We start from the raw sequence: 16,275 nt of genomic DNA on the forward strand, positions 1-16,275 counted from the left end.
GGGACCGACTTAGAGCCCCTTTCTTTAGCTCTAAGCAATCCCAAGGCGTGAGAGATTGTTTATTTTCTTTTTTTGGTAACTAATTAAGGAAACCCACCTTTTGTGGGTTAGGTATCATCTTATATGGGATGTGCCCAACGTGGGACTCATTCTATGAAAGGCAAAAGCCAAAAAAGAAGAGGAAAATAAGGGAGAAAAAGAGAGAGAGAGAGGCTTAAGGCATATTGAGTCTCTGTAGAATAACGTGGGTGAGGGTTCTTATGCACAAGTGTGAAAGACGGTTTATTCCGGTTGCAACAAGGGAGAGAAAAGGTGCAGGAGACTTCAGTTTCACTTGCTAGTTGCGATAATCATACCGGCTGCATATTAGAGTATTTCTTCTTGTTTTGAGAGCCCTATACTATCTTATATTTGTACTCTCCTCATATATGTAAGCTATTTCATGGAACCACATAAATTTGTCTTTGTGTGCTTGATTTCTTTCTTTTCTTTAATTGCATCGTGTGCTTGAATGCTTCTAGTGCATACAAACTAGTATCAGAGCAAGACTCAGTCTTACCACTTATTTAGGACGACAATAAAAATAAAAGGATCAAATGTAAAGTATGAAATTGAAAAGTTTAATGAAAAAATAAACTTTGTTTTATGACAATATAGAATGAAAGATCTCTTGACTCAACATTAGCGGATTAAAGCCCTTTATGAAAAATATAAGAAACTCAAAAATATGTTTGACGATGATTGAGATGACATATGAGAAATAGCAGTTAATACTATTCGGCTTAATTTTATAGATGATGCCATCTATAATGTCATGAATATAGACTCTGCCCCAAAAATATGATTGAAATTAAGGAGCTTATATATGACTAAATTATTGACTAACAAGCTTTATTTAAAAAAGCAAATGTATGCTCTTCAGATGGTGGATGATTCAAATTTTCAAGATCACTTGAATGTCTTAAATAAGATCTTGACTCAATTATTGAGTCTTAAACTAAAGAATAAAGAAGAAGATTGAGCTTTGTTACTTTTGGCGTCTCTTCCTCCATCATGATCACCTGGTAAGCACTTTCTTATTCGGAAGAGAGACTCTTGAGTTAGATGAGATTATTGTGGCTCATTTATCAAATGAGATAAGGTAGCAAGTGATTTAAATCAAGAAATAGGTAAATTGAAATCACGAGATCTTGAAAATAGAAACCGAACAAAGTCAAGAGAAAAAAGCATTCTTACTATTACTGCAAAAATTGAAGAGGAATTGTAGAAAGAGCAAAAAGGATCGAGAAGAAAGAGAAGGGAAAAAGCTCAGAACAGGCAAGTGTGGCAGCTGCATACATGAATGTGATGGTTCAAATCTTCTTTCAATTTATGCATGTATAAATTAATTCTCTTATCACTAGATTTTAGATTCTAGATACTCATGACATATGTGCATACATAGAGATTGGTTTGATGCCTATCAAGATTATGATGATGGTTATGTTATTATGGGTAATGATGTTGTGTGTAAGTTCACATGAATATGAAAAGTAAAAATCTAAGATATTTGATGAGATTATAAGAATCTTGATTAATATGAGATATGTGCTCAAACTCAAGAAAAATTTATTTTCATTAAGTGCTTTAAATGTAAGTGGTTGCAGATTTTCAACATGTGAAGTTCTTAAAGTAACTAATTGAGCTTTGATGGTCATGAAAGGCCAACTTATAGGAAACCTATACAGGTTGATGGGAACATAGTTTCAGGTGAAACAAATGTAACCATAAATAAAGAAGTCAGTGAAGATAAGACTACTCTTTGGCATATGTGGCTAGGGCATATGAGTAAAAGAAGTATGATGAAACTTTATAAAAGAAAATTATGAGTCGTGACATCTTAGACTATATGCATACATATGTATGAGGGTCTGAAGCAGTTAAATCTAATTGTGGAGCTGAATATTTTATTACCTTCATAAATGATTACTTAAGAAAAGTCTAGATATACTTTATGAAAAACAAAGCAGAAATATTCTTGAAATTCAAACAATGGAAGGAGAGGTAGAGACACAAACATGAAAGAAGGTAAAATACTTGAGGTCAAATAATGGAGGAGGGTACAAATAATAAATTTATGGAGTTCTCACAAAATTATCTTTTTTTTTAAGAAAACTCCTTACACAATTGTCATAATCACCTTCTATGAATCATATCATCAATAATGGATAATCTCATTACAAAATTATTGTTTTAAAGAAATATCAGGAAAATAACTTGCAAAATCATGTCCTTATTTTCTTAAACATAATAGACACATACCCAGCTTTTATTCGACTTTGGATCTGGTTTGAGTCCAATTTGTCAGTACATTCGGTTCTTGAAATATTAACTAACCAAGAAAGAGGTAGCCCAAGTGTTGATTTAGAAAAGATTTTAGGATCTATGCCCTCATGATGATATGATCCATTTACAACCATTATTGTGATTTGATTTGTGATTTTTGAAAAGTAAGCACACACATCCAGAACAAGGAACACACATGTGCATAAACACAGAACTTAGCATGGTTCAATCAGCTTAACTTACATTCACAATTAAATTCTCTCTCTCTCTCTTAATTCATGCGGAGCGGAGTGTCTCTCTCTTTATTTAAATAGGATATTATATGAGAGTTACATTTATATTAGAGGACTCTATTATTTCTAATCTTCTTAGAGTCCTTACAAATGTAAGAGTCACAATTGAGATGTGTCATTCCTCTTGCAAGAGTCCTACTTAGCTCAAACTTATTCTTCTCAAAGGTTCATAATTAGGAAGCTTCTTGAAAGAATTCTTGCATGACACAAGGATTCTTAGACGTCCCTTCACGAGGACTCTTGGACGTCCCTTTTGGATCTGGATTCACGGACCCTATGCCACTGGATCTAGGTTTGATTCTAGACCCATTATCTTAGCATGCCCCCTCAAGCCAACCTCCATGAGGTTGAGCTTGTTTCTAAAGTGGTTAAACTTTGGGCCAGCCAATGGCTTGGTTAGAATGTCTGCAATTTGATCTTAGAAAGAAATAAATGAAACTTCAATTTCACCTCTAGAAACCTTTTTCGCACAAAGTGATAATCAATTTCTGTGTTTGGTATGAGCATGGAAGACAAGATTTATAGCAAGATATGTGGCACCACACAACTGGAACACCACATGGAAGAACATCCAGTCGTTAGCTATTTAATCTAGACAAGCTCATATATGACACTTGCAACAACTTTATATTTTGCTTCTTTCTGTACAGGATCTAGTGGCAACTATACATTGTTTAGCTGATCTACAAGAAAATAAATTGGTTTCTATACGATCATCTGGGTATCTTGCTATAGGGAAGAAGACTTCCTGATCTATAAGCCAAAGTTAATGGTTCCTTTGAGATAACACAAAATTCTTTTTACATGAGCCCAATGATCCTGATTTGGTTTATGCATAAACTGATAGGGTCTAGTAAAAGTGACATACTTTAGGATGCCAACTATGATTCTATATTGTGTGGCATCTTATAATAATGTTTCTTTGTGTGGATAAAATCACATTTAGTGTAGTTAGAATGACCACTAGTTTACAATACATCATCCTTGTTTTGAGCAAGAGATCTAGAATGTATTTTATTTCATAGAGCATAATTTTTTAGGCTTCATGAACAACTTTTATCCCAAGAAAGTAGTGCAAAGAGCCCAAATCTTTTATAAAAATTTTACATCCAAAGTTATGAATAATCTACTTAATATTTTCACACTAGTTGATTGTAAAAAAAATATCATCAACGTAAACCATAACAAACGTATGTATACCATTTTTATGATAGATAAATAGAGACAGATAAACCACTACAACAAAGCAGTAGATTAGCGACGACCACATTCCGTCGCTAATCCGTCGCTAACATGGTTAGCGACGGATTAGCGACAACGAGGCGATAGTATGCTTATGTCGCGAATATTTCGACGCTAACTGGTGACGGAATTATTCCGTCGCCAGGTCCGTCGCTAATTGCGACGGATTAACGAGCGCTATATTCCATCGCCAATCCACCGGTACTCAACGTCGACCACCGCTTGGCGACGGATTTACTCTCGTCGCTATATTAATATGAATAGCGACGGATGGTTCCGTCGCAAACACGAAAAAAAATTAAAAAAAAATTATTTGAAAATTAATTACCGAGAACTGTACAATTTCTATTTCCTGTACAATTTATATTTCCTGTAAATAAAAAGCAAACCACACAAAAAAATTTATATAACAAGAATCTACAATAATTAATCGTTCCACCTTAAAATTAAGAAGTTTAATTATTTACAATTCAACAATTACAATTAGGAAAAATAAAAAAAATAGAATTTCTTCAACACAGTCCTCTAATCATCGCCAAGATTTTGTGCGTCTTCTTGTTCATTGTCTTTATCTGTCCCTTCAGCTCCACTACCCTGATTATCGCTAGCAGCCTACACAAGAAAAGAACAGTCAGTATTGATAAACAAAATATAATGAAATAAATTACACACTATATGTGATTCTATCATGTGCTCATGTGTGATCTAAGGCAATAAAAAAACTCTATATGTGATTCTATCATGCTCATATGTGCTCTAAGGCAGTCAAAAAATTGAATATGTGATTATAGCATGTTCATATGTGTTCTAAGGCATCTAAAAAAACTCTATATGTGATTCTACCATGCTCAAATGTGCTTTAAGGCAGGCAAAAAACTATATATGTGATTCGATCATGCTCGTATGTGTGCTAAGGCAGTAAAAAAATTGAATATGTGAATATAGCATGCTCATATGTGCTCTAAGGCAGGCAAAGCCAAAAATTTTATATGTGATTCTATCATAAATGATATATAACATGTTCATATATGTTCTAAGGCAGTAAAAAAACTCTATATGTTATTATAGCATGCTCATATGTGTGCTAAGGCAGTCAAAAAATTGAATATGTGATTATAATATGCTCATATGTGTTCTTAGGTAGTCAAAAAACTGAATATGTGATTATAGCATGCTCATATGTGTTATAATGCAGTCAAAAAAACTTTATATGTGATTCTATCATGCTCATATGTGCTCTAAGGCAGACAAAAAGTTATATATATATATATATGTGATTCTATCATGCTCATATGTGTGCTAAGGCAGTAAAAAAATTGAATATGTGAATATAGCATGCTCATATGTGCTCTAAGGCAGGCAAAGCCAAAAATTTTATATGTGATTCTATCATAAATGATATATAACATGTTCATATGTGTTCTAAGGCAGTCAAAAAATTGAATATGTGATTATAGCATATTCATATGTGTTCTAAGGCATCTAAAAAAACTCTATATGTGATTCTACTATGCTCAGATGTGCTTTAAGGCAGGCAAAAAACTATATATGTGATTCGATCATGCTCGTATGTGTGCTAAGGCAGTCAAAAAATTGAATATGTGAATATAGTATGCTCATATGTGCTCTAAGGCAGTCAAAAAACTGAATATGTGATTATACCTGAGAGGGACCTGGAATCGAAGATCCCCTATCCTGAACAGCGGCCTTGATCTCATTTCGGAGAAAGGGGGCGACAGTGTATTGAAAGTAGTTATTCAGTGATTCATTAATGATCTCGCGTACATCATCACCAGAAAGAATAGTCGGCTGCTTGGAGCTTATGTCGGCGCAAGAAGTCGGTGAGCCGTAACTGAAAGAACCAATAACTGGTGAAGTGTTCATATTACTCCCAAACCCGAACACGCGACCTTTTTTTGGTTCACCTGCTGCAGTCACCCATGCTGTAGGATCAAATGATGGATGCTGAGTAGCGTCTTCGCCATATCGCTCTACCATATGTTGCTCATATGCCTCCTATAAAATAATGTTTAAAGTATTCATTAATAATTAATGATAACATTATGATAACTTGCATATATATTGCAATGATTATTAATAGAATTAATACATACCGTTGTCGTTCTCGCCTTCTCTGATACGAAGACTCCCGTGGTCTTCTGTTTATGTGTTTCTACAAACACATCCTTATATGGTACACTGCCTCCTTTTTCTGCTTCTTGCGAAGTTAAATGACAAAAGATTTAGTACACAAGTTTGCAACAATACTTATAAAATTAATATTATATATTGATGAGTTACCATTTTCTTTAGGTGGCTCCCAAATGTCTTAGATCCACCTGTGTGTAGATGGGCTTCGGGCATCTTCGATCGATTTTGTGAAGCCTTCGCAGAGCGATTTTTAAATGCATCTCCCGCCCACTTATCGCACATTTCATCCCAGTAATCTCTCCTGATAGTAATAGGACCATGGCCCTTCCACAGTAATGGATCATCTACTACGCCAGATGCTTTTTTTGTTGCAGTCTTCATAGTGTGCAGCATGTCTGCAAATCGATTGGCAGTCACCTTCTGCCACACCTTCCTTGCATCATTTTCTTCCACCGTAGTTGCGAAGCGATTCGAAGCCTACAAATATTTTCAGAAAGTTAGTAGACATTGCTTAAATAAATTAAATATGAAACACATTAACTATGAGGAACAACTGTATACCATGAATGAGGACCACAATCTGTCTAACACCTCCTTTGGGTACTCTTTCCATTGAGCAACTGGTCCTGGTAGATGTTGAAGAAGTGAATTCCTAATCTCCCGTACTACTTCTTGTGGCTCAAACCTCGTGCTGCACATGAATTGTTACACAGTAAATATCAATATAAAATATTTAAAAGATATGCAATAATTTAAAACAAAATACTTACGGTCGATTATCGATATACACTATTCGAATGAGTCTTCTTGTGCCAGCCTGAGAAGACCATGTTTCCTGTGTTGGTTGTTGACTTGTGTGATCAACTGGTGTAGGTGGGTCGTGTACAGGCGCAACATCATCTGTAAAAAAATACATTAGAAATTCTCAGAATGTGCATTTGAACTAATCAAGCATCTAATTAGTTATATGATATACCTATCACAGGAGCCTGTGAAGATAAAGGCTGAGACTGGCTACTACTGGATGAACGACCACTATAACCTCCACGAACCATATTCTAGCAAATAACATATGTCATACAATACATTCAAATAATTCACATCAAGTATTATAATGCAATCAAGTCATTCACATCAAGCATTGCAATGCATTCAAATAATTCAAATCATTGGCATCAAGTATTGCACTAATTCAAATCATTCGTTAATTGCATAAATTATAATACATTTAGATAATTGAAATCATTCACATCAAGTATTACAATGCATTCGAATCATTCGTATCAAGTATTACAATACATTCAAATAAAATTTATGATCATTCACACCAAGTATTGCAATACAACTCACATCAAGTATTACAATGCATTTAAATAGAGGTTTGTAGTATAAGATTTTGCTCACTAGCTTGAGAATTCTTCCTCGTCACTAGTTTGACCTTTTTCTTCTTCTTCTTCTTCTTCTTCTTCTTCTTCTTCTTCTTCTTCTTCTTCTTCTTCATTGTTTGCCCATCCACTTGGTACATCATTTGGATCACATTCCTCTATGAATGTTTCATCGGCCAATGGAAATATGACATGCATATCATGCGCAACATCGTGACCATAAGCGAAGTCATAGACATCATCTGATTAATAGTAATCACTGTCTTCAGCTAACTCATCTTCTTGTAACTGATCATACTCGGGGTATAGTTTGGATTTCACCTTGCAAACTGCCCACCATTCATTTCTATCTGACTTTTTTATACTCGGATATGAAGTATAATAAACTTGTTGAGCTTGCGAGGCTAATATGAATGGTTCATATGTTCCAAACCTGGATTTATGATTCACCTTCACAATGCCTGAAGCTTTGTCGAGTCTTGTTGCAGTTGGATCAAACCAATGACACTTGAATATCGTAACCCTGTTATTCATGCCTAAGTAAGTCAACTCAATTATTTCCTCTATAACACCGTAGTAATCCTGTTCATTTTCACCGTAGCTGCTACCCTTGACACACACGCCACTATTTATCGTCGATTTGTTTATACCGTAGTCTTTTGTATGGAATCGATAACCATTTACGATATACCCATTGTAGCATTGCACAACTTTGGTCGGACCATTTTCTAAATCACATATTCCTTGATCTTTAACATCACCATTGCGAACCTACGCACAAACATAAACAATGATTGTGATCACGATCAATTAAGTAACTTAGTGTTGTTTATAAGTACAAAATTTATGTTAGCTTCTTTACCAACTGTTTCAACCACTCCACAAACTTAGTTTCACGTTCTTTTTGTACTTCTGCATCAGTGAGATGTGAAACTTCGTTTTGCAACTCCAGATCAAATCGTCTGCAAACCACAAATACTTATATTATCGAGCCATGTATCCACATATAGAACATAAAAGGATTTATAATTGAGTTGCATATACATATACTTACTCGATGTATGGGTCGATTGCTGAGCAATTAAAAAGAATATAGATGTGTGTTGCATCTTGCTCTCGATCTGTCAATAGCCTTGATCGGCAACTACCAAATGCATGCCCAAGTGGTTGAAATATCGACAGCTTGTCAGCTACAGTTACTTGTTCTCCATCATCGTTACGGGGCGGGCATGTGTAACGTGTTGGAATATGAGGTTCGAAGTACATAGATGAGAAATTTGAAATCTCTTCTAAAGTGTACGCCTCACAAATAGAGCCTTCTACTCTTGCTTTATTACGAACCTTTTTTTTAGGTCGAACATGCATCTGACAAGAATATACATTTCAAATTTTAAATATCTGTCACTAAAGAGACAAATATAAAAAAACATATACCTTTCAAATGGGTACATCCATCGATATTGCACAGGGTCACCAACCCTTAGTTCATATGGCAGATGTATGATCAAATGTTCCATAACATCGAAAAATGCTGGCGGAAATACCTTTTCTAACAGACAAACAGTGGTGATGACAGAGTCCTCGAGATTCTTTACATCTGATACAACGACCTCCCGTGCGCACAATGTTCTGAAAAATCCGCTCAACTCAGACAATACCCCCCATATAGGTTTGTCTAATATATCATGGAATGCTAGGGGTATCAATCGTTGCATAAAGATATGACAATCATGGCTCTTCAACCCATATAACTGTCCATCGTCAATCTTCACAGCCCGAGCAATGTTAGAGACATATTAATCTGGAAATCTCAGTTGTCTCAACCATTGACATACATGTTTTATTTGATCAGGTCCGAGCACGTACTTCGCCTTTGGTTTCAGTACTTTGCCATTATACTCTTTGAGTTCCAATTCTGGTCTTTTACATATTAATTTTAAATCCATACGGGCCTTCAGATTATCCTTCATTTTTCCTTTAATATTCATTACTGTATTGAACACATTATCAAACACATTTTTCTCTACATGCATCACATCCAAATTATGTCGTATCAATAGGGTCGGCCAATACGGTAGTTCTCAAAAAATAGATTTTTTCGTCCAATTGTGATCCTTCCCAAATCCACGGAAGGGTGTAGGACTGCGGGCATCTGTTAATACATCTGGAAAGTATCGCAATCTTCTTAGAATCTCTATGCCAGACAATCTTGAGGATGGACCTTCTGTTTCAGTTATGCCTGCTTTAAATGCATTCTTTTGACGTCGAAACGGATGATCGCTGGGTAGAAATCGACGATGACAATCAAACCAGCAAGGCTTCCTTCCATGCCTCAATCTAAAAGCTTTGGAATCCTCCATGCAGTACGGACAAGCCAACCTCCCATGTGTGCTCCAACCAGATAACATACCATATGCAGGGAAGTCACTGATTGTGCATAGAACAGCGGCCTTCATGTTGAAATTTTGTTTTTTGTGGGCATCATACGTGGTAACACCGTCATCCCACAGTACTTTTAATTCATCAATCAATGACCTTAGATATACATCAAGATTTTGGCCAGGTGAGGTCGGACCAGGGATCAACAGAGACAAGAAAAGATTTGGACGTTTCATACACAAGCTTGGTGGAAGGTTGTATGGAGTTACAAATACTGGCCAGCATGAGTATGGAGTTGATCTACCCCCAAATGGATTAAATCCATCTGTACATAGACCGAGTCTAACATTTTGCACTTCCATTGCGAAGTTCTGATGAGTACGATCAAAGTGCTTCCAAGCTTCAGCGTCAACAAGATGCGTGATCTTGTTTTCATCGTGTCGAACTTTATTTGCATGCCATCTCATATGTTTAGCTGTCTTTGAAGACATATACAATCGCTGCAATCTAGGAGTGATAGGAAAGTAGCGGAGCGACTTGTATGAAACTTCCTTTGATCTCGTGCTACCATTGCCTCTTGTCTTTGGCTTGAACCGAGGATGCCCACATGACGGGCATGATATGTCGTTTTCCTGCTCTTTGAAATACAACATGCAGTGATTTGGACAAGCATCAATCTTTTTGTAACCCATACCTAGAGCGTTGACCATAACTTTCGCACGATAGAAATTTTGTGGCAATTTCTCATCTTTAGGCAACATACTCTTCACAATCATGCACAAACGGTCAAAACATGATTGACTCAAATTATACTCGGACTTCAAATTCATTAGTTGAAGAACTGCAGACAAGATAGTGTGACTCTCACAACCGTTCCAAAGTGGCTCATCAGCATCTTTAAGTAAATCATAAAATCTACTAGCTGCATCGTTTGGTGATTCTTCATCTACGGCAGTTCTTACATCACTAGAACTCATAGCAGAACCCAGTTCTGTTCCTGCAGCATCAAATATCAAATTTGTATATGGATTATCGTGCACCACATTCACCTGTGCATCAAAATCATTTCTAAATTCTTCTCCATGAAACGTCCAGTTCTGATAATCACTCATAAAACCCTTCCTGTATAGGTGATGTCTAACGCCATGAGGTTCTACAAATCGATTATTCTTACAAATCTTGCAGGGACACCTAATCCGACCTGTGGGATCTACCGTACTGACACTTGCCGTTGCAAATTCAATAAAACTATCGACACCATCCATATATTCATGCGATAACTCATTGCCCACTATCCTACGGTACATCCATTCACGGTTTGCAGTCATTCTGTCGTATGATGTTACGAATAGTATCCTAACCAGTTAAAAGAGAACCATCAGAATGCTATGATGAAGAAAATATCAAATTTATCATGCAATATATGATGTCATACAATCACAAGAATTATGATGCATGCATTGATAACTTAATATTTTCATGTGCAAACTATTCATGACACGATACATTCATTTGAAGCATGCTTTCAGTATACAATTTCACATGGAAGACATAATCAAATTGAAAGTAACTACATGTAAGCATGGATACAATCACATCAAACATTGCAATACATCGAAATAATTCATATCAAACAAATGTCAAACATGTACCTGCAGCAAACACACTTCAATATCCCACTAACTACTACCATGCATAGCATGGACTCCGTACTCCAAAAATAAGAACACTTATATTCTCATACATTAAAATCATGCTCAGCATGATCTCCGAACTCCAACAAAGCAGTCCTAGATATCAACAACTAAGTGAGTGTGTGAACAATAAAGTGTTTCATTCAATAAATTAAATAACATGTGATGCGCTTGCATCACTTACTCATCACGGGTATTTACCCGATTTGCATTGTTTTTGTCACTTACTTACCACGGGTGGCGGGGCACAAGCGAGTTCCGTTGAGAAATCTGCAAAAAACACTGTGTTAAAATGAATATTGAAGCTAATTAGGGAAACACAAACACTTATGCAATGCAAAAAACAACTAAACTGTTGATGATATATCTAATGATGAAATGCGATGAAATAAAATGAAAAAGAAGCATTGATGATATTTTTTTTAAACTAGCGTCTTCCCCTAAAAAAAAGGGAGAAAAATTATAAGTGCACTCCGAACCTTGTTTTTGAAGCTTGAACATCAAATTGTAGTGAGAACTCGATGAAAAAACTAAAGGCTAATTTTTCAAATTTCTCCCATGTTTTCAGTATAATTCAAAATTGCACCAATGTTACAAAACTTTTCGCCCAAAGTAGGAAAAAAAAAGAAATCTGATTCTTTCATGCTTGATGCACACATTCATGATCATCACCAAAGTGGAAAAAAGAAAAAAAAAATTAACACAAGCATGTGGAATCTTAAGGAAGAAATGTGATTTTGATGATTCCAATAACAAACCAAGCAAAAGACCCACAACTTGAAGGTTTGAGGGACCAACGTGAGGGCGATGGAAGGATTGTGGATCTTGAAAACGTGCACACAAGGGACAGTGAACAAGCTGGCGATGTTGCGTGGATGAGCAAGACCTCAAGCCTGACTGAAGTGAGGAATGGAGGCTAGGCTGAGGTGAGCTCACCTCAGGGGAGGCTCAGACGTGAACCTGGCCCAGGCGAGGGCTCGACCCTGGCCTCAACGAGCACACCTTATGGCTCGAGCATGAGGCTGGCTCAAGCAAGGACTCACCTCAGGCTATGAGCCTGAGGCAAGCCCGGCTCAGGCGAAGCCTCACCTCAGGCCATGAGCTTGAGGCAAGGCAAGCTCAGGCGAGGTTCGCCGCCGATAGCCCGGGCTCAACCTCATCGGCCATCGCCGGGGCGTACAGCGTGAAGAAGAAGAAGAAGAAGATGCAAGTGATTACCTGCGCGTCGCCGGGCGGTGGCGGGAGGTTGACGGGGAGCGGCAGCTGGCGAGCGGCAGCTGGCGAGCGGCGGCTGGCGAGCGGTGGACGGAGAGTGAATGAGACTTGATGAAATAGATCAACTATAAGATTTAAACTCGAGGATGAGGTTTTGGACCAAAGCCCATATTCATTGGATCCACTTGGTTGACTAGGTTGGACATGCGTGAGAATTTTAGGCTCAGGTTGTGGTTCAAAGATAGGAGTCTCAAGGGGAGTCAACATAGGCATGAGCCTATTGGATGACCTTGGTTTTTTACTAGGTAGGTCGGTGGATACTGTAATATTCAGACTAGACAAGTTAATTCAATGGTAACCTATGGGATTAGGCAAAAGAATTGGGTTTAGATAACGACTATTTGTAGGACTAACTCTGATTTTGAATCCAGGTTGACACTTCTTGAGATGTGAGAGACTCTTTCTTTTCAGCATAAAGAAATTTACCTTCATTAAAGACAACTTGTTTTGAAACAAAAGTTTTTTTTTATTTACTGGGTCCAATGTTGTGAAAAGCGTCAAGGCATAGCGTAGCGCTCCACCAAAAATTGAAGCGAGGCATAAGCCTCGAGGCGTAAAGCGTAAGCCTCAATTTAAAAAAAACTTAAAAATTTCTTTTAAAAATGTGTAAAAATATAAATAAAAGAAATACAACATATCAACATTTCACAATTGAAAAAATCATGTTTTTACATCATTACAGCTTGCTCTAAATTGTGATTTCCTAAAAATACCATGTTGAACACATCCATGGGGTCAAATTGATTAGATAAAGCTCACACGGTGTGTGTGTGAGATAGAGAGAGAGAGGGAGACTTACCGAGAGAGAGAGAGAAAGGGTGACACCACTTTCTTCTTCTTCTTATTCTTTTCGGCAATGAAAGATATATATAGAGAGAGAGAGAGGGAGGAAAGCGAGAAACGAGAGAGAGGGCAAGAGATGAGAGTGAGAGACGAGAGGGGGAGGCCCTAATCAGTCGGGGCCTCCACTTTTTTTTCAAATGGGGGCTTTGACCCCCATTTGACTTGTAAAAAATGAGGTGCATGCCTTAAGCTGAAGCGCGCCTCACCATGAGGCATGCACCTCATAGCTTACGAGGTGCACCTCACTAACTTTACATTTTATATGTGTGTCTCAAGGCACAAAGGGCTTCAGCTCAATGCGAGACATGCTTTTTGTGCCTTGAGGCACCTTTTTAACAACACTGACGGGGTCATAACACAGGTAATCTTTATAGTTGAAACCATATATCAAGAAAACACAAAGACTTAGACTTTAGAGCGTTTGGATTTAGCATATGGGACTAAATATAGATATCACGTGCACCCAAAAATTTTTAGATGTTCATACCTAGGGACATGTTTGGGAAGAAACTTATATGAAGACTTTTAGTCAAGATTTGGTGTAGAAAGACTCTTGATAAGCTGTAGCTCTAAAGGCATCTACCTAAAATTTGTTATCCAAGGATGCATGGAACAACATGCTCAAACACGTTTCAACAACATAACCATGATTTCTTTCTACTACACTATTTTGTTTAGAGACATGACAACCATCATTTTACTAACTATTTTATATAAAAGTAGTAATAAATATGTTTTAGATATATTTTATGTCACATAATGTAGTAGAAGTGCTTGGCTTGCAAGCAATAGGTGTAGGGTTCAATCCTTTTGAAACAATGCATTTTTTCTTTAAATAAGTCAAGCTTGGTTCAACAAGTTTGCAGTTCAAATCCTACTAATTTCAGCTTTGAAATAATATATTTTTTGTAAACAAGCCAGTTTCATGTCTGGCTCATTTAGGCCAAGCTTGTTATGAGCTCTAGCTTGGCTCCAGTCATCACAAAACAAGCCTAGCTTGAACACCTCAAGTTCGGTTCATTCATTCGGCTCGTTTGCCAGGCAAGATGATTTTAGGTTTTCTCCAATAAAACTTTTCTTCCCTCTCACGCAACTGAGCCAGGATCAGGCGTGCCTCTGCACCTGGCTGTCCTCCATCTGCTTTTGACCCCACAACTGACACTGTCAGCCAAAGATGGAGGGCAGCCAGGTGCAGAGGCACACTCAAAGTGTGCCATGTGATGGCACCTGATCCTGGCTACACGCAACTGTCGTTCTTTTTTTGTCTCTCTTGTGCATGTCATGCATGCTAAAGCTTGAGTGGCATAGGTTACAAGACATAGAAGGATGAAGGCCCACAAGCACAAAAAGAAAAATCAAAAGACAAAGACGAAGAAAATGGGAGAAGGACCGATTATGATATTCAGTGAGGTTGTAACTTGATGATATTGGTTCACCACCACTATCATTATACTTTTAAAAGATTGATTGTTTTTGCTTTAGTAAACAACCGGAACAATGCAAGGTTGATGATGGCAAAAGCATTAAGAGATACATAGATTCAATGGTGAGGCAACTTAACGTTAAAAGGTACAGTATATGGTGAATGGTCTTTTTTTTTACATAGATGTGATCTGACAATAGAGTTAACTAAATTATTTGATGTACTTTGACTCACAATTTTCATTAGGAAAAATACCATTCAATGGCCAACCTTTTGCGGCAGCTCTCTCTCTCTCTCTCTCACTCTGTGACAGTATAGTAAAACGTGTAAAGTGGCTTAATACCTTTTGAAAGTTTTTTTCGATGACAAGGTTGGGCATAGGCCACCTTTTGTTTGCCGTGTCCCCGTATCACAGGTCCTCCGACAATGGCACTTCCCTGCTGAAGCATAAAACCAATTCCTTTATCATCCTAACACTAAAAATGGATCAGCATCATATGCAGCCACGGCAGCAAAACCAGTGGTCTCATAAACTCTTACTAATTAGCTGCTCTAAGCACGAATTCCAAATAATTTTCAGCTAACCGGCCAACAAGCCCCATGGGCATCTAATTCACAATGTCCCAAAATTTCCCAAGTTAGTGATCTCAAGAGAAGAGGTAAATTGCAAGATGCACACCACTTGCCCAACGCAGAAGGCACCCCACTTCAAAACATCCCCAGCACTGTTCAGCCAAAATGGCCCGCATCAGATGTCCTTTGGGTTGGTGAATGTCGAATTGGTGAGATTGCACTCTGATATTCTCCTGTTTTTTATTTTCATTTTCTGAATCTGCACTACGTAACAGGATGTTGGTGACTTATTGTTTACCAATCCTGTTTTCTACTGCTGCTTTAATGAATTGATTTTTCTGCCAAACAAAAAAAACCATGATGGTCATCCACTTAGGCAAGAATCATGACATTCACATCTGCATCTGCATCCATCTCATCAAACAGCTAAAATTACCGACCCAATCACTTATGTTTGGATTTTTGAACCCATATTGTAGCGTAGATCTTGAATGATATGACACCATTTTCATAGAATGCAGCTTCCCACAAAAATTCTACATGCACTCGATGACATTTGAGTATAGAATCCCATTTACTTCATGGGCTGAAATACATCCCCTGGAATCGAATCCTACTCGGCCTTGACAAGCAGAGAGAACTCTGAAGCATAAAGCAACTGACCCCCGTTCAACCTACATTTGCTCTGTCAT

Source organism: Nuphar pumila, chromosome 2 (assembly GCF_984573655.1).
Source record: "Nuphar pumila chromosome 2, dmNupPumi1.hap1.1, whole genome shotgun sequence".
NCBI classification, from domain to species: Eukaryota; Viridiplantae; Streptophyta; class Magnoliopsida; order Nymphaeales; family Nymphaeaceae; genus Nuphar; species Nuphar pumila.